At 44.2% G+C, this 25,238-nt stretch overlaps 1 long non-coding RNA gene across 2 annotated transcripts in view; it reads left to right on the top strand.

Moving 5' to 3' along the window:
- Positions 1 to 570: 570 nt before the first annotated feature.
- LOC103348245 (uncharacterized) overlaps positions 571 to 25,238 on the top strand; it is a 30,134-nt gene continuing 5,466 nt past the window's right edge. The window contains exon 1 of one of the 2 annotated variants that reach the window (XR_007919397.2): positions 571 to 662. This is a non-coding gene — a long non-coding RNA (uncharacterized lncRNA). The remainder of the gene's footprint in view (positions 663 to 25,238) is intronic. The other variant, XR_007919396.2, reaches the window with a different exon arrangement.

The following is a 25,238-nucleotide window of genomic DNA, read 5'->3' on the forward strand; positions in this document are numbered from 1 at the left end:
CCCCCTACCGGCTAAATACACCAGACAAGCACACAGCCATCAGAAAAACCATACAGATACCTACTCATCGATGTGTTCTCAAGATACACACTGAAGACACAGTCTAGAAGTAGGATGCTGAGGGAAGGAGAGGGAAAGGTTTGAGGAATGAAAATTCTATTCTTTTCTGTAACATTCTAGAACTTTCCACCATTGCTTAAAGGGACAGCATACAATCCTCAAAACATCATTGAATTTATGTCTCTAAACTCTCACCCAGTGAGACATTTTGGGAAAAGAGTGACATGGCATCACCAAGTCAGACAAAACCTATGTGGTGTTTTGTTTTGAAAACATGCCCTTTCCAATCTTCCAAATAACACGTGCTAATCATACAATGATTGAAATGTAGAGGAAAGGTAATGAACAAAATTAATACCACCAATGTGTCCATCACAGAGATACCCATGTGATATTTGATTGCTTTCCTTCCGGGTTTTGTCTCCAAACATGGTTCTATATCTATGAGGATTGTACGCTGTCCCTTTAAGCAACTATGGAAAGTTCTAGAATGGTACAGAAAGGAGTAGAATTTTCTATCCTCAAACCTTTCCCTTTCCTTCCCTCAGCATCCTACTTCTAGCCTGTGTCTTCAGTTGTGTACCTTGAGAACACATCGATGAGTAGGTATCTGTATTCCTGATGGCTGTGTGCATGTCTGGTGTATTTAGCTGGTAGAGGGTTGACTTCGCTTGCTAGAGTGAAGTATTTACTTAGCTGTGGGGCTTGCATATGTTCCAGTTTGTGCTCTGTTTTTCTTTAGTGTTTTCAGATGGCCACGTTTCATTCTAGAGAAATCTGTCTAAAGCTAACACCAGTGTGCCAATCTCATAAGTGTACATAGAAAACTGGACCAGGAGGGCCTCCCTTGTCCCAAGGCCCCAGAGCACACACTCCTAAGAAGCCCTGCAGGTATAAAATAAGACTAAGACTAAGACCAAGGAATAAACAGTGCTTAGGGACTGCCTCGGTGAGGACCGCAGTCTCCTGAGAGTTCCCCTCTCCACATCACTGCTTATTTTTCAGTTTTATGTCCTTTCTAGTCGTTACCCATCAAAATTTCAGATTTCTTCCTGAGGATAAAGAGTTTGAAGTCAAAGATCTCGGTCAAAGAAGGCAAACATTTCTACTTGAATTTTTTTCACTATGACTTTTTTTTTCCCTCATAAAATACAGGTTGTCCTTTTAAACTGTAGAAAATATGAAAGATGCCAAACGAAGAAAATATAAAACACACATATTACTGTCAGTACTGCTATGTATATAATAACGCGTCATTTTGTATGCATCTATTTCTGCTTCATTAACGCTACCGAGTGTTATATTGTGAATATTTTCCCATAGCGCTAAATATGATTTTAATGGTTTTCTTCCTCCTACACATTATAATATATTTAATCATTTCCCTTTGGTTGGCTCCATTTGGGCTGTTTTCCAGCCTTCACTGTCTGAAATCCCACTGCCATTAACATTCCTCAGGTTGAATATTTAAACTTCTGGTTCAGCTGCCACCTTACAGAAGAGGTCGTGGAAACCAGGAAATGGAGAGGGACTTCAGACACTTTGTACCCATTGTGCAAAGCAGTGTCTTCCATGGGAGTGGATCAGAAAGACCCCCCGGACACGCCCTGCTGCTCTCAAAGACTGATCAGAAAACAGTGTCCCCTTTTCTGAGGCTGGCATGATACTGCCAAGTGCATAAACAGCCAAGGGAGCCTAGTGCTGGCCAGCCTGGGGGTCTGCCCTCGTGGCCAAGTGCTCCAGCTGCAGTAGACAAGCTGTCTGGCTGCAGCATTGTCACGCCACAGCTCACAGAGGTCACAGCGTGAGTTCCAAGTCCCACCTGGTTGGGATATCCAAACTCAGTCAACTCCAAATCCAGAGTCCCATGAGCTTCTTCCACCTGTCCTCCAGTGGGTAAGACATCTGTAGTCCTGCATATGTGATATTCAAGGTCATCACTGTAATAGTATCTAAATAGTCTATTCAGCAATGGCGTTTATAGTCTGGCTTCCTAATTTACCTAAACTTTGTGATTGTAGGAAGTCCAAAGTTATAGACCTGGACTTTGAAAGGAAACAAACCCAAACTATGGTCTTTAGGATGCTCAGACAATGTTCCCTAGACAAAGCAGAGGGGGAAGATGCTGCACACAGCAAGCATCTGAACAAGACTTTAACATCCTTAATATTTTAAATCGAATCAACTGCTCTAGAGATCAGTGCTGTTTGTGACCAGAAGTTCTGGGCTCTAACCTCATTGTTGATTTCTCTTTCGAAATCTGCAAAGGAGAGGGTAGGAAAGTGACGTTGAAGGGAGAATTGAAGAACTCATGGTGTCCGTTTCATGTTCTCAAAGCCATCCTCTTCTGTTGCATGGTCTGGCACATGGTGTTGAGACACATTTTAGTCCATCTTTGCAAAATGGAAAGTGGATTCAAAGCCAGATGTTCCAAAATAGACTGAGACAGCAATTATAATTTTTCATCCCCAATGTTTGTCTAGAAACTCCATTGTGGAAATTGTTCTAGACTGACTGACAGATGCCCCCATGGAAAACTGGGCCCAAAAAATGACTCTTACTGAAAATCCCTCAGATTATAAAACACTGCCTAAACAGTACCAAACAGACGTGCAAGTAGCCACTCAGATCCGAGGAAATAGCAGACACACCTAAAGGGAGAGGATGATCTATACCATAACTGGACATTACTCTTTAAGAAAAAAAAGCTTTGTTTACTTATTTGAAAAGCAGAATAAGAAAGAGAGAGATGTAGTGAGAGAGAGATCTTCCATCTGCTGATTCACTCTCCAAATGCCTTTATCAGTGGGGGTTTGACCAGGCTAATGCCAGGAACCAGGAACCAGGAATTCCACCCTGGTCTCCCATGTAGGTGCAGGGAGACCACCGCCTGCTGCTTTCTTGCTTACATTAGCAGGGAGCTGGATTTGAAGTGGAGCAGCCAGGACTTGACCCAAGGGTTCAGCTATCAGCAGCTTCACCTGCTGTGCCACAACCCCAGCAGGGCCAGCATCCTTTCTAAGAGTCAAAGTCACAATACAAAGCAAGCAAGCAACAACCTCAAGGAAAACAAAACAGAGAAACTCTTCCTACCCTAAGGGGGCAGAGGAAGATTGATTTAATGATTTCACACCACCAGGATGTTAACATCTCCATGTTAATGGTTAACATCATGCACCACTGTGATTTAACACCATAAAGGTTAACCTAATGGTTCAGCAACTGGATGGAGTCCCAGGAAAGCAAACTCTGGCTAATGCTGAAGAAACGCAGTTGGCAGTTACACAAACACATCGATCCGCCCCTTTGCAGCTCCACCCCGCAGTGACTGCGCAGACAGCTTTGACAAGCTTGTCAACCAACCAAACGTAAACTGTTAGGCCGGCTGCTGGATACCCAGGGCCAAGTCGGTCCTGCCCAGGCGCCTGAACACGGGCCAGGCGGGGGAGAGGGGCTGCTCTGCACAGGCGCTGAGCTGGGGCTGCAGGACCCTGTGTATACGGGACCACCGGGCTGTTGGTGCAGAGATGGGAAGCCCAGCACGGCAGGCCTGGCACAGAGCAGGGAACATAGCATTTGGTGAGATGTCCACGGCATGCTCTTTATGTTATCGAATAGGAAAAGAAAATCTAAATCCTTTAGAAAAATATTTTTAAAAAGGATTTGTGTGAATCTGTGGCAAGAAATATTTTTCAGCCCCTTCCGCTCATCATGTCTTTCTAACGAGGAACTTGAACTCGCCCTTGTATATCTAACTCTGTCCGGTTTTCTGTTTGTAGAATAGAAAATGAATAATACTAAGCCAGGTACAAGTGCTAATATTTAGTTGAATGAGAGCAAAAGGTCATAATAGCTGGCCTTGGAGATACAGGTCCCGCTCTTATATTGTATCTTTAGGTCATTATCAAATTGCTCGTGTAGAAAACAGCCCTGCTTAAAACCTGGCTTCCTCCTCCTGACCTAAATATTCTATAACTCCCAGCAACTCTGCCAGCACTCACGGACCTGGTTAAAAAGTGAGCCTTGTTGGACCTTAAACTTGGCTCATCCCCAATAATTCCACTTTTCTGGAGTCCTTGTGAAACAGTGTATTTACTCAAGTAGGCACCCCCCCCCCCCAATGAAACTGTTATATAGTTTCAATGTGAAAGCATCGGTAAGGCTCAGTTTTCTTGAACAGTTGCAACATCTCATGAAAATGAGCGGAGATTTCCAGTCTGCTCTGAGATTTTTCATGTGCCTAGAAAGGACTTTGAAAGACCAGTGCAGCTGTATTTAACAGCATGCACACACTCAGTTGCAACTGGCTTCCTGAAGCTAGTTTGGTTGAAAGAGTTGCTTTAACCAGTAAGGCATCAGTTTGTGACATGCGAGAGGACAGTGGAGTGGGGCTGTGCTCCCACTCCCAGCTCCCAGGACAGCATTTGGCCCCCCAGGAGCACTAGGACATGACCTTGTCCTCTAGGGAATAGGGGAGGTAGACACACACTTGGCCCCAGCCAGGAGGCACTCATCCTGGGGAGTCCTCTGGGAAAGACAGTCCCCTGCTCCTCCTGGACAACTGTTCCCAGAGATAGAAACAGGTTGCCTTTGGGTCACCTTAGGCAGACAGATAGGATAAGTTGGATTAGATTTGTGAGCTGGAAGACTACGCCCTCCACCAGACCCCCTGTGTGATCTCATGCCCCTACCTGACTCCACCTGTATGCCCACCTGCCAATCAGGTTACATGACCTTGCCCCTTTAAAAGTATATATAAGGCCTCGAGCACGGTGGGCCTGGCCCTTGCTGCCTGTGTATTCAGGGCGTGTGGCTTTCGGGCCACAGTCTCCTTGCTTTCCTGCCTGCATGCTTGCTACATGAGGCTCACTCCTGGCCTGCCCTCTGCTTGGTATGGTCCCAACTTCCCAACTTAATTTCTAGACTTCTCTTTCTTCCCCAAATAAAGCCCTCACTCTTCTCTCCATTTCTCTCACTGAATAAAATCCTCAAAACATGGGCCGGCGCTGCGGCTCACTAGGCTAATCCTCCGCCTTGCGGCGCCGGCACACCGGGTTCTAGTCCCAGTCGGGGCACCGGATTATGTCCTGGTTGCCCCTCTTCCAGGCCAGCTCTCTGCTGTGGCCAGGGAGTGCAGTGGAGGATGGCCCAGGTGCTTGGGCCCTGCACCCCATGGGAGACCAGGAGAAGCACCTGGCTCCTGGCTTCAGATCAGCGCGGTGCGCCAGCCGCAGCGGCCATTGGAGGGTGAACCAGCGGCAAAGGAAGACCTTTCTCTCTGTCTCTCTCTCACTGTCCACTCTGCCTGTCAAAAAAAAAAAAAAAATCCTCAAAATGTATCATGTTGTCTGGTCTATTTGAGCCAGGATTCAGACTTCTTCTCTGAATACTTGTCAAGAACCCACACAGGCTGATTAATTTTGGAAAATATTAGTAAGCAAAACGGTACCACAACCACACCCCAAGCTGAGAGGACAGGATCGCCACCTGTTCCCATCACACACAAGTTCGGAAGCTCTGCTGTAATCACAGATGGCTGGGTCACAAGCCATAGGCTTGGAAGAAGCACACTTTGTGTAGAGGATGGAGCAGAGAGTGGCCACAGGGTAAAAGAAATGAGTTAGCTTTGCAACACCGTGCCAATTTCTAGGGTGACACAGAAACTGTTTTCTGGCTGTTTTACTTCCCATTTGGCAGTACGGTGCCAAGGGCAGTGTGAGATTTGGGGTAAGGCACCTGGACAAATCACTTCAGTAATCCTGCCCCCATCCTTTATAAAACCTGCATCCCCGCAAATCCCCACCTCTCAGTAGTTATGGAGATCAATATGAGAAGTTCATTGCAAATGGTGGGGAAGTTCCTGTTGACTTTTCTTTGATGTGACTGGGGAAATGCCCTGGGTTTCAAGTTCACCCATAATAGGCCATCGATAACAGCCACACACTTTTATTATTACAACTCAGATAGCACCAGAAGTAAACACAGAACTGGCTTAGTCTCCTGGTGAGCTAGTATCAGGAGAGAAAGCCGATGTCTCTGCTTCTCCACTCTTGGAGCCATGTTCATCCAGGTTTATCCAGGAATTTTGAACTGCCTGAAAGAGAAAATATATCACTCCCCCCACCCCAACAAAAATAAGGCACATAGTCATAGCCTTGAACACTAAGAGCAAGATCACACTTGTTAGAGAACAGCTACATTCTTCTAAGGTTAATGGCACATATAGGGGAATAGTCCAACAAGCTTGCAGGAAAATGGAACTATAAGATATTTTTATTTTGGTGCCAAAAAGTTTTGAAATCTGTCTCGTTCTTTTATAAGATACTTTTTCTGTGAACCCCTTCAAATGCACAGATTTCAAAAAACAGTTTTGCACTATACTTAACTTATCTTTTCATTCCGTTTTCTATGAAGACCGCAGGGATTCCTTGGGCTCATTTGCTTTTGCTGTGTGTGTGTCTGTCTGTCCTGGTGCTCGCTGAAGGGGTCACTTTACCCTTTTGCCAGCCTTCCTGGGTCTCTGTCTGGCTCTGCCCCTCAGAGCCTGCCAAGTCACACTCCCATGACGGCACAACTGCCCTTCCCAAGGGGGCAACCCTGAGCTGGGGTCTCATTTCTCCCACGTCAGCCTGGATTTACACAGCCTTCCTGCAGGTTTTCCTGCTCCGGGCTGCTGCACAGTGTTTTCTCTAACTTTGCCACAATTTAATGGTCAGACCTCATGTTTGAAATATTATGGATATGAAAAGAAGAAAATAAATAATTTCCAGTAATGGCTCGCTAAGACTTTGTGGCCCTGTCAGGCTGTTAAACGCAGATGGGTGAAGTCGTCTCAGATGTTTGTGGCTTACAGAACACTGCCCTCACGTCTCTGGAAGGGCTGCCTGGGGCTCTCCTGCATGGGGGTCCCCTCCCCCAGTTTCAGGGTGAAGAAAGCTGTCTGGGAGAATTCCTCTCCGGAATCTGCAGCCAGACCAGGGTCGTTCGCTTTGCCCAAGGTGAAGTGGTAGCATTTTGTATTCCTCCACGGGCGCCCGGTTTACTCGAACGTGACAACGCCAAATCTGGCCCCTGCAGCCGTGATGAGGAAGGAGAACTGTAGTTAGCTCACCCTCTGTGGCCATCGATGCGTGAATCCACCAATAGTTCAGCCAGATTTTCAGTTGTCACATGAGGGTAAATCAAACATGAACAGAGAACTGAACACACAAAGTGGAAATTTTTAATAATTTCTTAAGAAAAAAATGTTTTCATCAACACACACACACACACACTCACAGGTAGAGATGAACAAGGAAAACAGACTTCTTAGGAATCAATACAAATTTTATTTAGGTGAACTAATTTCCCCCAAATTCTTAAAGCCATGGATTCATGTCTGGTGACCATAATATAAATTTTTGGGCAAGGGCATGTGTGTGTACTGTGAGAACTGGCAAAAAAAAAAATGTTGTATCAAAACAAAAGAGAGCGAGATGTTTTTCCTCCACTCTGGCGTTTTTTAGTGAGTCTCCGAAACAATTTCTATCGGCAGCCATCCGCAGCGTTACCTATGGGAGCTGTCGTTATTTCTAACTTCGCCACTTGGCTTTGATGAGTGTTAAGGGCGATCGATGCAGATGGCCAGGGGACAGGTTTAATCAACTGCAAGGACCTTCTCTGAGCCCTTACGTTGGGAAGTCAACAGGAGGCAAACAGAAATGCAGTGGGACATTCTCTTCTCTTTCAAACATATGTTCTTATTTAATAAATTCTCTCTCAAATAAAATAAGCCTGCAGTTATTCGGTGGTCAGTTTCATGTAATAGGAGCTACTAGAGTTTTCCCATTAGGAAGAATAATACAAGGCTGTAATAAAGCCTACAGCAAGGCACTTTATTGGGTATGAAGTAATAAACCCGTGGTTATAATGATAAGTTCTACAGCGTGTCTTGGAGGAAAACGACCTTGGGTGATTGGTTTGGTTTGGGGTGGGGCTTTTGGGCTTAATGGCATAGAAAACCTATATGTGGCCAGATCCCATCCAACTGCCCCAGGACTTCTCGTAGCATCTGGAAGAATTTACTTTGGCAATGATCACTGCCATAATTAATTAATGATTTGGTGTGTAATGTATTGTTTAATAGTCCAACCATCCACAGCTCTATATAATCTACATCTATACCCTACAACGTGAGCAAAGATTATTCAATTTATGCAGTAGAAGTTCTGCAGACATGAATGAATCGTTGGCAAAAGGAAAGAAATTTATCAGAGAGAAAGGAAAAACAAAATGAGAAAAAATGGGAAAAGAAAGAAAAAAGAGAAAGAAAAAAATTAAAGAACTGAAAGCAAGCAAGCTTTTTTTTTTAACATAGAAACCTTTTATTTAAGGTATACAAACTTCATGCATTTCATATAGAAAGCAAGCTTTTATCTATTAGGAACCTGCTGTCTCACAATCCCACCAAGAACTTCAAGTTTACTCTTATCAATATCTGTATCAAATAGGCATATCAAATAGGCATTTTTATCTTTGCCTGTCATTTTACAACAATTACCACACTAGGAAAGTGTTTCCCAATCTCAAGCCACCTCTGCCCCACCTTGCTACCTGCGCCCCCCAAAATGCAGAAGCAGTTAAAGGAAGGCAAAGGCATTTCATCCGAGTGCTGGGCCACACCCATCCCTGCCCTGTGCACATGGCTGGGAAGCCACAGGGAGATACAGCAAGATGGAACATCTCTGCTAACGTGGCAGGCACAATTCTTTGCTGACTACCTGGAAGCCATTGTTGGAGGCAGGTTCTAGTCCCCTGACATGGGGTATTGAGCACGCAGGGAATTCCTCTTAGGGGCCGCATTAATTCTCGGCTGGATATGAACCAGATCTGTGTGTGTGGTGTCTGGTGAGGCCACATCATCATCTCATCTCACACGCTCCAGCCCTGCCCAGTGTTTCTAACACAGCAGGGGTGTTTGGTGAAATATGTCTTTCTGATGCAAAAATGCCCAGGGACCTCAGTGACAAACTCCAGCTCAAGCTTTCTGCGGGAACAAAAGCCAAAAACTTCAGAGGAGCTTGAGGGGACCCTCTCTCCTTTCCTCCCACCCCGTACCAAGTGAGCTTTGACCAGTTCTCATCACTTGTGGCCCAGGAGTTTTGTATGTGGAACATCAGTCTCTCTCTTTCTCTCTCTCTCTCTCTTTCTCTCTTTTTAATCCTCTGTCTCTGCTCTCCAGTGCCAAGCGGGATTCATTTGACTTCAGGCAGTTTTATGGAAAGGAAGTTTTAAAGAAACATTTACTGCGTGGTGGGACTGATAGAAACCCATCGGTGTGGAATAAAGTCTATACCCCTTATCGTGTTGGCGGGTTCCTCCCTTTTTATGACCTTTTCTGATTCCTATTGCTAACATATTTCATTTTCTTCCCGTGTATTTTTCCAGCCCTAAAGCTCTGCTTTTTTTTTTTTAACGTCTACCTAGAAGCTTTGCAGTGACATCATTTGCACAAAGATGTTGATGTTAACATTGAAAACCCTCTTTGCTCTCAGTTGTATATTTTATTTGGCTAAAAATGGCTCATGTCTAGTACCTGACATGTCCTTTGGTGATACTATTTGAGCGAGAAATTCCAAAACTCACAAATACCAAATAGCCAAAAGCTCTCCAAAGCCGTTCATACACACTAAACACGCAATATATCTCCCACTTCTCCAAACAGAACTAGATCTCACTCTGATTTGTTTGATAAATTTGACCCAAGATTTCCATTTGGAGTTATTGGAGTTCCTACTGTTTTTCTGTGTGTTGGTGGGCCAAGGCCTGTTCACCCCGAAGCCCCACGGAGGTCATAAATTACCACGATGAGACGAAGCTTTGTATTGCCTCGGCCGCCGAAGGCTGCCTCCTTGCTGCATGCTATTTTGACAGGCATGAATTTAATTCATTGTTTTATGACAGATGGGAAAAGTGTACATACTCATAGTCCTGATTTATGGTCATTCGGGGCTGGAGGATTCTATAATTTGCGACTAATGTGAAAACAGTTGGATAGGCGGACACCAAAGGTTGGGCTGACCCGTGTGCTGTCTCCACTGGTTGCGAATGGTGTCCATATGCGCCCCGCGTCTCTGGGTGAGGTCCTGGCTGGGACGGCCAGACGCTGTGACAACGGCCAAGCTGCTTTTTTCTTGCCTGAGTAAGTCAGTGAACGTGAACTTGGGGGGAACGAGTCTCAGCCTTACTGTTTGCAGAGTCCTTCCGTGCCTTGTGAATGCGAAGGTTCTACTTTGCTTGACTTTGCTAAATTTTTTTTTTTTTTTAATTAGAAAGTGCTCTTCCAAGGTGTATGGAATTTGTTCGTTGTTCTCCCATTCACCAACCATTCATGGCACTGCTGGCTGTTTTCATTTCAATGGACAAATTTATTTAAATAGCATGATTGATTGAAAATCAGCAGTTGGGGAGTTTCAAAGGAAATACCTTGACTTAGGGACCTCAAGAATTTTTGGTGAGAAATGTGTTCAAGCTCAAGTAAATGAGTTTCTACTTTACAAATCACTTTGCCTCTTTAGAAAATGAATGGATTAGCAAGTGAAATTATTTAGCTGATGCTAAAATTATTTCATGCATTTTTGACTATTAAATGACTTCACTATAGAGGAATTAGCAATAATTTCATCTCTTCTCAAAGAAAGAAATTTTAGATCTATAATAACAGAGTAAATGCACAGTTAATTTTAGTAGAATTGCTACTTGTAATCCATTTAAAAATATGTTAAAAACTGTGTATTCTGTTATTATCCTGTCCACATATCATGTTATTTTTAACTTGATTTGTAATACTTGGACATAAAAATTAAATGTCATACTTTTACTTCTGAAGAGGGAAAACTGTACTTCATTCACCAAACTCACACAACTCTCAAGTTGTATTTTATTTCATGTCATTTTGCAAATTGAAAATGTAGATTGCTATCCCCTAAATTAGAAGTACAAAATTCAGATATAAGTAAGGGATGATCAAATCAGCATTTTAGAGGTAAAAATCAAAAGACAATATTTCACAAAGCCAAATTTTTGTTGTTTCACTCTGGTTTGAAATTATATTTTAGCCAATTTAATGGCCACCCTTGAGGCTTAACCTTCACGGAACTGTATGATCCAATCAGCAGGGCATTTTCAGCTTCTGCTGAGAAAATAGCAATATTGAGCCCATTTAACTTCAACCTTCCTACATTTCTGCTTGGAACGAGAATGTTTAGACACTGGATGCCTAATTTTAAAATAGACCTCTAGAAAAAAAAAAAAAGGCAAATCAAATAAGCGTTTTCTTCCGTGAAGCCCTCTTTAACTACTGAGGAGAAATTCGTACTTTTTCCCACAGCTCTTTCTGAAGAAGTACTAGGGTAGGGATGGCGTTTCTGTTTGAGACCATAGCTGTCACCATGGCTCTGCTGTGTCAGGGAAGAGTGGGCCTCATCAGAAGATGCCAGCGAGGCTCCTGTGCAAGGCAGGAAGATGAGAAAATCTGACATCTGGCCTCAGGAACTTTCTCCTGGGTCAAATGCTTAATATTTTGTTAAGACTCCAGACTGCCGACCACAGCACAACCCAATATCTGGGATGTTGCTATAGCAGGCAGGCACTCTTTGGAATGGCTGTGGGGACCGTCTGTTCATGTCAATTGTATAGAGAAGGTCAGATCTCAACCTGAGGGGCTTTGGAAACATCAGGGGGCAGCTGCTGGCTCTCCTGGTTAAGTTGTCATTCACTCCTGCTCCCCGCCATCCTAATACTCACGCCTGACCCTGCCTGGACCACATTATTCTTTCTCTTCCAAAGTCTGTTCTCTGCCACGTGTCTTCAGTTACTGTACAGCGTCTGACGGTGGGAGTTGAATGATCATTAAGAGCTTCAGGACCCTTGCTTTCTTGGGGTCTACAGTCTCCCTGGATTGAACTGGCCCCAGCATTTTCCAGGTTCCTGTTGTTGGTGTAGTGGTTATTTATATCTTGCCCCTTTATGAGGGAGCTGGTTTGATGACCTTAACTTGAAATTCCATTGCCTGCTTGAGTGCCTGGAACGTAGCAGCGGTTCAATAAAAATTCGTTGAAAGTTGAATGAGTACAAAATGAATCCTAAATTCAACAATATAGCGATAGAAATCAATGAGGCTGCAGTAGTCCATGAAATAAAAAAACCTAGACACAGTTAAAAAGTATTACGGGGAAGTCGTAACTGCATATGAAGAGACCTATTCTGAATTGGACATTTTGTTTATTTTAAAATAGCCATTACACTTTCGGTTGTGGAAATATTATATAGAAAGTCTCCTGTGTCAGTATTTCTAACAATTCACACAAAATAAATAATCAGCGTCCTGGCTTTCTTCTTCCCACTGCTCACCGTTTATGAAAAATCTCCCAGCCTGAGCCCACACTCCTAGCCTCTGTGGTCTGCTACATTGAAAATGAGACCAGACCAAATGGATCCCTTTGTAGCTGTGCCTTTTTTTTTTTTCACTTAGTGAGATATCTTTGATACTTCTCCATATCTTTACATATAGACGTAACTCGCCATTTTTAATTACTGGCTAATATCCCATAGTGTGAATGTAGCCAGTTTAGTTTGACGTTGACATGTCTATGGTTATGCTCACTGATTCTAGTTATTTCTTGTATTATTAAGAATACACAACAAATGTTCTGGCATACACTTTGTGCATATATGGCAGTATCTCTGAGAGACACCCTTAGAAGAAACACATTGGGCTAAGAGGTAGATAAAATATCAAATTTTAATAGATGCTAGTTACACTATGATCTAAAAAGGATTCATTAGCTATCACTTCTACTAACCAACAAACAATACTTATTACCTTTTCTTGAGTTGCTATGTGTATGAAGGATATAAAAGATGCAGTTGATTGAATTTGCATTCCTCTACCTGCATCGGGATTCACTCTGACCACTGTCCTGTTGATTTGTGGAGATTCTTTACAGAATCTGCACATTAGTTGTGCATATGCAACAGAGGCCGTTAATGTACTTCCTCATTCTGTTACTTTGCTTTCAGTTGTTCAGTTGGTTTTTAAAATTTTGTTTCTTTGCTCTATTTATATGAGAGGTAGAAGAACAGAGAGAGAACTCTTTCATCTGTTGGCTCATTCCCCAAATACCAGCAATAGCCATGGCTGGGCCAGGTCAAAGCTGAAAACCAAGAACTCAATCAAGGGTCTCCCATGTGGGTAGCAGGGACCAAATGACTTGAGCCATTGCCTCCCAGAATCTGCTTTAACAGACAGCAGGAGCCAGAAGCTGAAACCAGGAGTCGAACGCAGGTATTCTGTGCTGTCTTAGCTGCTAGGCCAAATGCCTGCCCCTGTCCAGGTGTTCTAAAGATATGTGGGACAAATCTTTCCTGTGTTGTCACATTGCTTGAGAAATTCTTTCCTACCAAACAATTTTAATTCTACATTTTAGCATAACATGATCACATTGAGATTTATTTTCTTTATTTGATCATTTGCAAGTCGATTTTATTCTAGAATTTACTAATGTATATGGTTTAGGAAAGGACTTTTCCCTACCCAATACTATTTATTGAATATAATTTTTGATCTTCACTGAACTGAAATGCCACTTTTCCATAAAATTAATAAACAATATTTTATCACTCAAATCCCACTTTTTCATAAAGCTAGGAAACAATACTTTGTTCTGAGAATTGGATTAAAGTTGGCAAACACAAAAACATACTGGCAAGACACAATTATCATTAATCCCAGTACTTGAAACTGTTGTATGGCATTCACTGGGGCACTCCCCACAGTGCTGGCTTCTATCTTGCCACTCTTGGAGCTCTTCTGGATCTGGCCTGAGCTAGCCATGTAGGGGAGAACAAAGCCGATAACATGGGCTGATAGACATCATTCATCTTTGCTTAGCACAGAGCAAGTGGGCCAAAGTCACAGGTCACTGCTTCTCCCTGGAGGAGGGAATGAGTTGTAGAGAACTCTGGAGTTTCTCTAGCTGGGTTGATTGGTGGGGGTCCATGAAGACATGGGAGAGGCACCTGCATTGCCTCATGCCCAGGCACCAACATAGACAGCCGGGAAATGAATAATTGGGCAGTAATGTTTCAAAGAAACAAGACAAATTCCGGAAATGATTCCTAGTGAAACAGAGGTGTATGGGCTGCCTGAGAATAAAAATGAGCCTCACGAAGATGCTGATGGAGGTCAAGAAAACAATGTATGAACAAAGTTGGAATCACAATAAAGAGATAGAAAATGTTTTACAAGTACTAAACAGGGGTCAGCTTCTGATATAGCAGGTTAAGCCACTGCCTGTGACGCCGGTATCTCATACGGGCACTGGTTCGAGTCCCAGCTGTTCCACTTCTGATCCAGCTCCCTGCTAATGCACCAGGGAAAGTAGTGAAAGGTATGACCCAACTTGGGCTCCTGACCCACCTAGGAGACCAGAACGAAGCTCCTGGCTCCTGGCTTCAGTTTGACCCAGCCCTAGCTATTGTGGCCATTTGGGGATTGAGTCAATGGATGCAAAATCTCAATCTCAATCTCTCTCTCTCTCTCTCTCTCTCACTCAGCCTTACAAACAGATTATTCCCTGCTTCATTTCATCTTCCTGTCTGCTTTGTTTAGAAATGATTCCAAGATGATTTAGCTCCTTCCACTTTTTAATCCTGTTGTTGCTTCTTGCTTTTCCTTATAGCTCATTTCACCTAACTGCCTCTCCTCCAGCTTCCTGAGTGGCCCTCAGATTCCACAAAATGGTTTAACCAAGGGAAGGCATCAGTGATGCTGGGATTTTTCCAGGGCTACCTTGAAGTACAAGTTCAGTTTAGAAGAGATGATCAATGCCAGGCAAGCTAGGCTGGAGCACACCCCCACCAGTGAATCCGTGCAGCACACACTCATCACACGCGCCTTCAGGATGGCTGTATTGGGATGTGCTTTATTGTTCCCATTTATTCTTTATAACCAGTTACTATCATCCCAGCTCCTCTTTGCTACAAAGCTTTGGTAATGATGGGATGTATAGGGTCGATATGTGGAATTCCTGGCCAGTGGGTCGACTTTGCTGTAGGTGGAAGAGACATTTTAAGAACCAACAAACAGCCGGCACCGCGGCTCACTAAGCAAATCCTCCGCCTTGCGGCGCCGGCACACCGGGTTCTAGTCCTGGTCGGGGCGCCGGATTCTGTCCTGGTTGCCCCTCTTCCAGGCCAGCTCTCTGCTGTGGCCAGGGAGTGCAGTGGAGGATGGCCCAAGTACTTGGGCCCTGCACCCCAGGAGAAGTACCTGGCTCCTGCCATCGGATCAGTGTGGTGCACCAGCCGCAGCCCGCCGGCCGCGGCGGCCATTGGAGGGTGAACCAATGGCAAAGAAAGACCTTTCTCTCTGTCTCTCTCTCTCACTATCCACTCTACCTGTCAAAAAAAAAAAAATTAAAAAAAAAAAAAGAACCAACACACTTTCTTAGGTGACTATCCAGCAAGAAAAAGGGAAGAAAAAAACCTCCCATCAAGAGTTCGAACAATAATCTTAGCTTTGAACCAATTCCAATGGGATAACGAAAAGCTCTTATGCTCCAAATAAATGCATCCCAATCCAATAATACCTTAATCCCTAGGGATTATAATCTCAAATATCTTAACCCCTAGAGATTAAGCACATCTGGTCAAATAGTCCAAAATGCCCCCAAAAATCTGCAACGTTTTTGGGCATTGACACAAGAGCACAAATGAAAATTCTCTGCTTGGCTGCATGTAATAATATCACAATCAACAGCAAAGGAAGACCTTTCTCTCTGTCTCTCTCTCTCACTGTCCACTCTGCCTGTCAAAAAAAAATGCAAGTGTATATGCAAATATTCTAATACTCAAAAATTTTAAATTGCTAAATTTCTTATTCCAAATATTTTAGATAAGGGATTCTCAACCTGGATAGTTAATAAATAGGCTTTAGGACCTGCTCTTTGGTGTTGGGGGTGGGGGTTAAACTGCGTTGGCAGCACCAGCATCACATGTGGGCTCCTCTTCAAGTCCTGGCTGCTTCACTTCCCAACCAGCTCCCTGCTAATGTGCCTGGGAAAGCAGAGGAAGATGGCCCAAGTGCTTGGGCCCCTGCACCCATGTGGGAGAACCAGATGAAATTCCTGGCTTCTGGCTTCAACTTTGCCCAGCCTTGGCCATTGCAGCCATTTGGGGGATGAATCAGTGATGAAAAATCTCTCTCCCTTCTCCTGCTCTCGCTGGGACTCTGACTTTTGAATAAATAGATAAACTTTTAAAAATATTTTAAAGGATTTATTTTATTTATTTGAAAGACAGAGTTACAAAGAGAGGTAGAGACAGAGAGAGAGGTCTTCCATCCACTGGTTCACTCCCCAGATGGCCACAACGGCCACAGCTGAGCTGATCCAAAGCCGGGAGCCAAGTGCTTCTTCCAATCTCCAATGGGGGTGCAGGGGCCCAAGGACTTGGGCCATCTTCCACTGCCTTCCCTGGCCATAGCAGAGAGCTGAATCAGAAGAAGAACAGCCGGACTAGAACCAGAGCCCATACGGGATGCTGGCGCTAAGGCCAGGGCTTTAACCCTCTGAGCCACAGCACCAGCCTGATAAACTTTTAAAAAAATAATAATAACAAATAGGTTTTCAGGATAATGATCTTCATGTTCATGTTACCAAATATTTAGATATTTTGGTGGTTATTCCCTGATGAGTTCTATTCCTGGTTAGTGTAGATTTGAGATACATTTTAAATGAAATTCACATAAAAAACTACCTTGGTGGCTTTTAAATAGACTAAGGCAGCTTTTATCATTATGATGCAATTGCATGCACGTGACCAAGAGGAGTGCTTCCCTGGAGATGGAAACCGAAGATCCAAATACGCACAGGACTGAGATTTTCTCATTGTGATACATGGGCTGCACCAGCAGCTTCACAAGCTGGTTTTTTTTTTTTTTTTTTAAGATTTATTTATTTTATTTGAGAAGTAGGGTTACAGAGAGAGAGGGAGAGACAGAAAGAGAGGTCTTCCGTCCTCTGGTTCACTTCCAAAATGGCTACACCAGCTGGAGCTAGGCTGATCTGAAGCCAGAAGCCAGGAGCTTCTTCTGGGTCTCCCACGCGGGTGCAGGGCCCCAAGGACTTGGGCCATCTTCTACTGCTTTCCCAGGCCATAGCAGAGAGCTGGATCAGAAAAGGAGCTTCCAGGACTCGAACCAGCACCTATAGGGGCACACAGGCAGAGGCTTAGCCCACTACTCCACAGCACCAGTCCTGCAAGCTCTTTTGAGAATATGCCAACAGTATAAATGCACCCATCAATGAAATTATTCAGTTAAGAGGCTTTATCAACTCAAATTGTTAATGTTTTTATTTTATTAAGCTCACAGCAGAGGCCATTTTGTGTTTCTATTAATTAAAACATAGTATTTTGCAAATAAAAGATTTTTGCCTCATCAATTGTGCAAAATCATCTAAAATGATGTTTAGAGGATAATAATTTCTTGAGCAGTAAGAAATTTGGGAGTGAAAAATAGCTTTTCCCTTTTTTAAAAAGAGAGAGTTAGGTTGAAACTAGATGGGCATATATTGGTGATTGGATGAAGAAAAAGTGGTATATATACGTGATGGAAAATTACTCAGTCATGAAATGAATGAAACCCTGGCATTTGCAACAAAGTGGGTGGAGCCAGAGATCATTATCCTAAGTGAAATAAGCCAGACCCAAAAAGGCAAATAACGGGTTTTCTCTTATTTGTGGAAGTTGGCATATTTAGAGAGTACACAAATTACCTGGATGTCACATCATTTGAAACACAGCTGTAAACATTGCTCCACTGATCATTCCACAGACCTGACAAGGCACCCGTCTTTCCTCACATTATGATCATGGCCATGAATCCTTCACTTTGCAATGGTAACACGCGTTGTCAAGAAAAAAATTGTGAGGCCAGCACTGTGGCGAAGCTGGCAAAGCCGCCACCTGCAGTGCCGGCATCTTGTACGGGCACCGGTTTGAGTCTTGGCTGCTCCACTTCCAATCCAACTCTCTGCTGTAGCCTGGAAAAGCAGTGGAAGATGGCCTAAGTCCTTGGGTCCCTGCACCCACGTGGGAGACCCAGAAGAAGCTTCTGGCTCCTGGCTTCAGATTGGTGTAGCTGCAACCTTTGTGGCCATCTGGGGAGTGAACCAGCGAAGGAAGATCTCTCTTTCTCTGCTTCTGCCTCTGCCTCTCTGTAACTCTGACTTTCAAATAAATAAATAGATCTTTAAAAAATTGTATACATGTGTATAAATAATATCTACATATGAAGTGAATGTGGCAATGTTACCAATGGTTAGATTTTAAAACAAACAGTAAACATACCAAAGAAAGAGAGAGAGAGAAAGACAGAGAGAGAGGTGCTGTGTGGACAGACTGTGAATTACCTGATGTGCGCCATTGCCTGCTGTAGCCTGCATTAGTCCTCCTCTCTCCCTGCTGTGTGGGAGGAGATACTTCTCTGCCCTGTTCTTTTTGGGCTTGGTCATGTGATCTCCTGAATCCCAAGGGATCTGAGCGGATGACTGGTTTGGCCACCTCCGAGGTTGATGCTTTCTCCATCAGATCCCTGTCTCCTTCTCCTGGGGCCCCAGAGGGACACACACACACACACCCAAGTCTAAATATCACCCACAGGGGCCAGTGCCCTGGCGCACTTGGTTAATCCTCCGCCTGCAGCTCCGGCATCCCATATGGTACTGGTTCTAGTCCCGGTTGCTCCACTTCCAGTCCAGCTCTCAGCTATGACCTTGGAAAGCAGTAGAAGATGGCTCCTGCACCCACTTGGGAGACCAGGAAGAAGCACCTGGCTCCTGGCTTCAGATTGGCACAGCGCCGGCTGTGGCGGCCATTTGGGGAGTGAACGTTCTGTCCCATTTTGGGAACAGAAGACCTTTCTCTCTCTCTCTCTCTCTCTCTAACTCTACCTGTCAAAACAAATAAATAAATAAATAAATATCACCCGTAGTACCCAGCTGGGACCAGCACAGATGCCTTGGGAAAATGTGTGATGGTTTCTGTTAGGCAGAAAAGCTGGTTTGAACAAGCCACTTGAACAAGTATGTGGACAGTGAAACTGAAAGCTAAGTTTATTTTGGTGCCAAACAGTCTGGAATGCACACTTCATGAATTTCCGAAGTCACTTCATGTACATGGCTCTCTAAATTGTTTTGCACCAAAATAAACTTGCTTTCTTTTTTTTATACCAATTTCTGCAAACCTGTTGCAGCAAGCTCATGCATTAACTCCTTCTTAATGACAAGACTGCACGGGGCACGTCACAGATTAAGGACCACTGTCTATCTCAATTAATTGAACCTGAACTGGGGTCAGCAGTGTGGCACAGCGGGTAAATCCACTGCCTGCAGTGCCAGCAGCTGGTTCGAGTCCTGGCTGTTCCCTTTCTTAGTCAGCTCCCTGCTAATGGCCTGGGAAAAGTAGCAGAGGATGGCCCAAGTGCTTGGGTCCATGCCACCTACATAAGAAACCCAGAAGAAGTTCCTGGCTTTAGCCTGCCCTAGCCGTGGCCTTTGCTGCCATCTGGGGGAATGAACCAGCACCTGGAAGATCTCTCTCTCTCTCCTCTCTCTAACTCTGATTTCCAAATAAGTAAGTAAATCTTCAAAGAAAAATTGAGCCTAGATTTGTACACCCTGAGGAAACATTGCCTTAAAAATAAACAATCTAGAGTAACTTAAAGGAAAAAAAAGCTCCATTTTTTTTTTCAAAGCAGAAAGGGTTAAGGCTACCAACTTCCCATCTTCACGCTATTCAGTGATGGCCATGGAACTATAATTTAGTGGTGAAAGCATCGGGTTGGGAATCAGACACACCTGAGTAAAATCCTAGCCCCACCAACTTCAGAGTCCTTGAGAGCTCTGAGATGGAATCCCTCATTGATTAAATCATAGTCCTGACAGCAGCCGCGCTGGAGAGCTGCCGTTAGGGGTACGTGAAATGCTTCGCAGGCAAGCACAGGACTTGGCTGGGAGCACACCTCAAATAGTCATTCTTCCGTCAAACGCCCATTTCCATAAAATCCTTCTTAGAGGAAAATCGCAGGGCTAAGCTGAATACAGGGCAAGTCAATTTTAATCAAAGAACAGATTATATGGGAGAAAATGCCCATCTGTATCATTGTTTTTTTCTGTTTGGGCTGAATGCATTGGTCTAATTTCCAAATCGCTCCTTTAAATGACTGAATTCAAAATGCCCTGTCTTTGCCCTTCTCCTGTAACCTCCTCTACTTCTGCCAGGAGTAGAAGCATGGAAAAGACAGTGACAGCCAATGATGGGTCAGCATTGATTTACCTGGGTGTGGTGCCGCCCTCTCCTTGGGTCCCAGGGGTCTCCTAAGGCTTCACATCCCCACAGAGCACCTGCTCAGACCAAATCAGCAGGTTCTGTTCCCATTAAAACCCCAAAGCCAGAATTTTGAATCCACTGGTAACTTTCCACGTTTCAAAGCATGGTTTCCCTATTCCCCAGCTATGATTACTCTTGATGTAAGGGCTGGAAAGAAAATCTTTCAAAAGGTGGAATCCCAAAAAGGGGCGGGGGGGGGGCGCCAGTCTCCTCCAGCCTTTCCTCCAACTCTTGTATTGAAGGGATTTCCCCCAGGATCCCCAGCAAGGGCAGCCCCTTGACCTTCCCAGGGATTTGTTCCTATAACTTCTCACTGGGGTGATATGTATGCCCATGCTGGATTTCAAGCTTAATTGAAACACCACATTTTTTTTTTAACAAGCAAAATTTTCCTGTGAAAATGCTGCTTTGTCTTATGCAAAAATCCAGAAGCCTCCTTGGACAACTTTTGCAGAGGATTAAAAGAGGGCTTCTATTTCTAAATGGAGATGCTTTGAGTCTGGGGGAGTTGGTTAAGCAAATTTGCCTACCTTCTATGGAGAGAAGCAAAGGGACATTTATTTCCCAGGTAATCCACTCTAGGAATCACAGGCGCCCACAGTTAGCCGAGAAACAGGGAGAATGTGCTGCCCGGGGTTTCTCCTCCCATCTCTTTCCCTCCTTCTGTTTGTTCAGTGATTCTTGCCGGGAAATGGTGGAGTTCCTGGCAACAGACTCCTTGTTGTTGGTTTTGGAGATGCTGCTGGCCTGGCGTGGGCATAACGGAGGACCCTAGGGGCTCCTCTGGGCCCCTAGAGTGTCGATCCCGTGCCCTGCAGGGTCCAGCATCCCTGGATGCGTTGAAAAGCATTGACATGGTAATTTGTACACATTACCTCATTGAATTCTTGTAACAACCCTGCGTGTCCCATCAACCCCACCCCACCCCACCCCCGCCACTGCATCCTGCAAACATGAGATAGGAGCCACACACAAGTAGATAGCTTGCCTGGCCTCACACAGCCAGGAGGCTCACACAGCCTGCTGGCTTTCTCCTTGCCTACTGCCCAGACTGCAACTACAATACTTGGCTTGACCCTCCGGATCTCCCCTTCCAGGTCCTCTCCATCCCCAGCCTCCTCACTGGCACCCAACCCACACATTAAGTCAAGGTGAAATCGGACATGACCCCCTAAAATCTACACAAAAATGTGGCCCTTTAAAGTTCCCCAGAAGTGCTATCTGGGGTGCTACATATGCTACCGGAATTTGGGGTGCCATACGATTTCACTGTGGGCTTATTACTAAATCCCCAATATTAATAAGCCCAAGAGGTTCTTGCCTAATATTTAGAGAAGAATTCTAAATACCAGCACAGATAAAAGAGGCAGCATGGTACGTTTTAAGCTTTTATTTAGTGAGAAAGGTGCATAGGAAAGTGAGGGTTTTAGTAAGAGAGAGAGGTGAATAGGGGTTCATACCAAGCACCAGGAACCAGCCATGTGGATGGAGGAGCATCTAGCCAGGAAGCCTGAGCACATGGCCCAAAGGCCATGCACCCTGGAGGCGCAGGGCTACAGCAAGACCCCTCCTGGCAAGAGGCCAGAGAAGAGAAGGGGGCCGGACACACCGTGTCCTGGCTTTTAACCCACTTCCAAAGGGGCGTGGTTAATTAACCTGATGGGCTGGTGGGCACCCAGGTGTGGCCAGGAAGGGGGATGAGGTCACACAGGGGCGTGGCGAAGGCATGGTCTTCCAGCTCACAAACCTAATCAATTTTAACCTATATACCTGCCTACTTCAAAGGGACCCCAAGGATTCCTGCAATTTCTGAGTCTTCCCATTTAAGAAGGCACCTTTAGGCTCAGCATAGAACCTGTGACCACCTCCGTCTCTCAGCTTCATCCAATCTCCTGTCATCTCTTTCTGAAATCCTTTTTACAATGATGTTTGTTTTTTTTAAAAAAATTAACTTAATTTCAGAAGCAGACAGACAGAGCTTCCAAATACTGGTTCACTCCCGAATTGTCTGCAATGCCTGGGGCTAGGCCAGGCCACAGCTGGGAGCTGGAAATTCTAAGCTGAGTGTCCCACTTGGGGGCCCAGGACCCAGATAGTTGGGCCAAGACTGCTGCTTCCCAGGGTCTCCAGCAGTAGAAAGTTGGAGTCTGGAGCCAAAGCCAGGAATTGAACCCAGGTACTCCACCATGGGACATGGGCATCCTAACTATTAAGCGAAATGCCTGCTCCTTCTTATGTTTTTATCTGAGGCACTGTTGAATTAAAGAGTCCAGAGACCACAGACGCATTCATCCCTCAGATCACCATTTTCAAAGACAGAACATATTTTTCTAGAATTTCTTTTATTGACCATCTTTGCAAAAATGTCATAGTTCTGATTTTTTCAAGCTACATAGGGATTTTAATTCTCTCCTTGAACCCCGAACTTTTGAACTGAGTCTTCAGGAAGGGGCTCCTGGCTCCATCATGTGGACAGGCAAGCGCCAGCTCAGCAAGAACAGAGAAAAAGCGAGCAATTTCCGAGAGACGGTGCAAATCGGCCCTGGGAATAGGGGCCAGATGAGGCAGCGGCCCTGGAAAAGACAGGGAAGGAGTGAGGTGGAAGAAAACCGTCAGCTGGGTAGCAGTGGGGAGGAAGGAGAGACGGTGCAGACCGACGCCAACATAAATCGCGGGAAAGAGCAGTCAGCGACCTAGCCGTGAGTGCTGTGATTATTTGCCTTAAACAGATGAAGAAACTGAGGCAGAAAGGGGAACAGATGCAAGATCACTCACCGCGGGGACAGGGGCAGAGTTGGAATGTGGAGGGAGGGCTGCTTGTATACCCACTACCCAGCACGGCTTCTAACCCTCTGCTGCCAGGGCCTTCGCGGACATCACAGCTCATTCCCGAAGGGGAGCTATGGTTCTTATCATTTGCAGATGGCATAATTGAATTTTCAGAAAACCTGAGAAATCACTTAAAATTGGAGAACAATCCAAGTTGGTTATTGTCGCTTTTAAATACAAAACAAATATATCAAGATGAACTGGCTATCTGAGTAAGTGAAAAGATAATGAGAAATATACGAATCCCATGAGCAAACAGAAAAACAAAATAAAAATCCAGATTTAAAAAGTAACAACTTTAAAAAGACATGCACAGAAACAAAATTGACCTGAACAGCATAAAATCTTAATAATTAGAAAAACATATCATATGGTACAGAGGGCAACAAAATATGGAACAATGTCTGTGTTTCCCAAACAAATTCGATGATTTAATATCTTCAATTAAGAGCTTGATGAATTTTTTTTAAAGTGCCAAAGAAAACTTTCTGGAAAGGTGCCAGGCAAATAAAATCAGGGCTTAAAGACAAAAACAAAAACAAAAAAATAATAAAATACAAAACAGTGGGTGAATTCTTCCTAACAGATGGGAGGTACAGCAGACTTGTCAGCAGCAGTAGCACTGGTTTGTAAGTGATCTGTGCCCCTGGGCACTCTCCTCTGTCTCAGAGCCTTTTGCCTTTTTTCCTTCTTCGGGCACTCGTGTGCAGAGGGGACTGTATCTGCTCCCTTTGAACAGAAGCCAGAGAGTTTTCCTACTGTAGTATTGTGGCACACAGCATGAGGGTGGGCTTCAGCATTGCGCTCTCAAATTCTGGTGCCCACCTGCTTACCCCTGTGCTACGAATCACAAAAGGTACAGCAGGGATTCCCAGACCAGAAGTGAGTGTGTCAAGGGGGCTGCTGCCCCTGGAGCAGCATGTTCCTCAAGGATGAATAAGATAAAACCTGCTCACACGGTGTGATGTACTAACACAAATTCCACCTGGACCGTGGAGCCACATGGAAAAAAGTTAAAGCCCGAGTTAAAATTAAAACCCAGAGACCTAAAGACAGACTGCTCTCACGTTGGTGAATAGCTTTCTAAATATCTAAGAAATCACCGGAGCAAAGTGGCAGGGAGATTTATCGAACCAAAATGTCAACAACATCTAAGCCAGATTCAAAGCTCAGACATTTGTTAGAATTTACATGAAATATATATATATATATATATATATATATATATATATATATAAACATGCTCCGTGGAAGGGGTTTTGCAGTTTGTGAGAGAGCTCGTGATATCCACCAAACTGATCCAAAGTTCTTATCCCGATTCCCTCGTTCTTTTTTCAAAGACTTTATTCCAAAGAAAATCGTCAATGGTGAGGCCAAAGATAAACAGAAAACCCCCAAATAGGCTTTATACAATAGGGGAAAAGGTAACATTATCAACTTTCAGGAGCCAACTCGGGGAAGGAAGGGCTGAATTAATTCTTAGGCATCCGATTCATCGTGTTGCCTCTGACACAGCATTTCCAAGTAACGTGAAGCTCTCAAGACAAAATCTTAACACTATTTGTAGGTCTAGAAGAGTGAAAAATAGTTGTCAGAATACGTACTAACCCTTCATGGATAAGGTTAGGAGGGGGGTGGATTCTAAACCGTACTGATTTTATGCTTTCGATTTTTGCAATGCCTTACTCGTGTGCAATGAGAATCAAATCCATTTGTGAGCAGGAAAAATGAAATATTCAAAACTGAAAAAAACTCAATTCAAAATCGCATATCCAGTGGATATCTATACATAGAAGTGAATCTATCAAACGGGATCAGCGTATCTGACAGGAAGTAATAGCGAGAGCTTCTGTTGTTTTTTGTTTTTGTACTAATTTTTATACTTTTTGAAGTTCTCACATGTCTTCTCTCATTTTTCT

The sequence above is a fragment of the Oryctolagus cuniculus genome, chromosome 11 (genome assembly GCF_964237555.1).
Source record: "Oryctolagus cuniculus chromosome 11, mOryCun1.1, whole genome shotgun sequence".
NCBI classification, from domain to species: Eukaryota; Metazoa; Chordata; class Mammalia; order Lagomorpha; family Leporidae; genus Oryctolagus; species Oryctolagus cuniculus.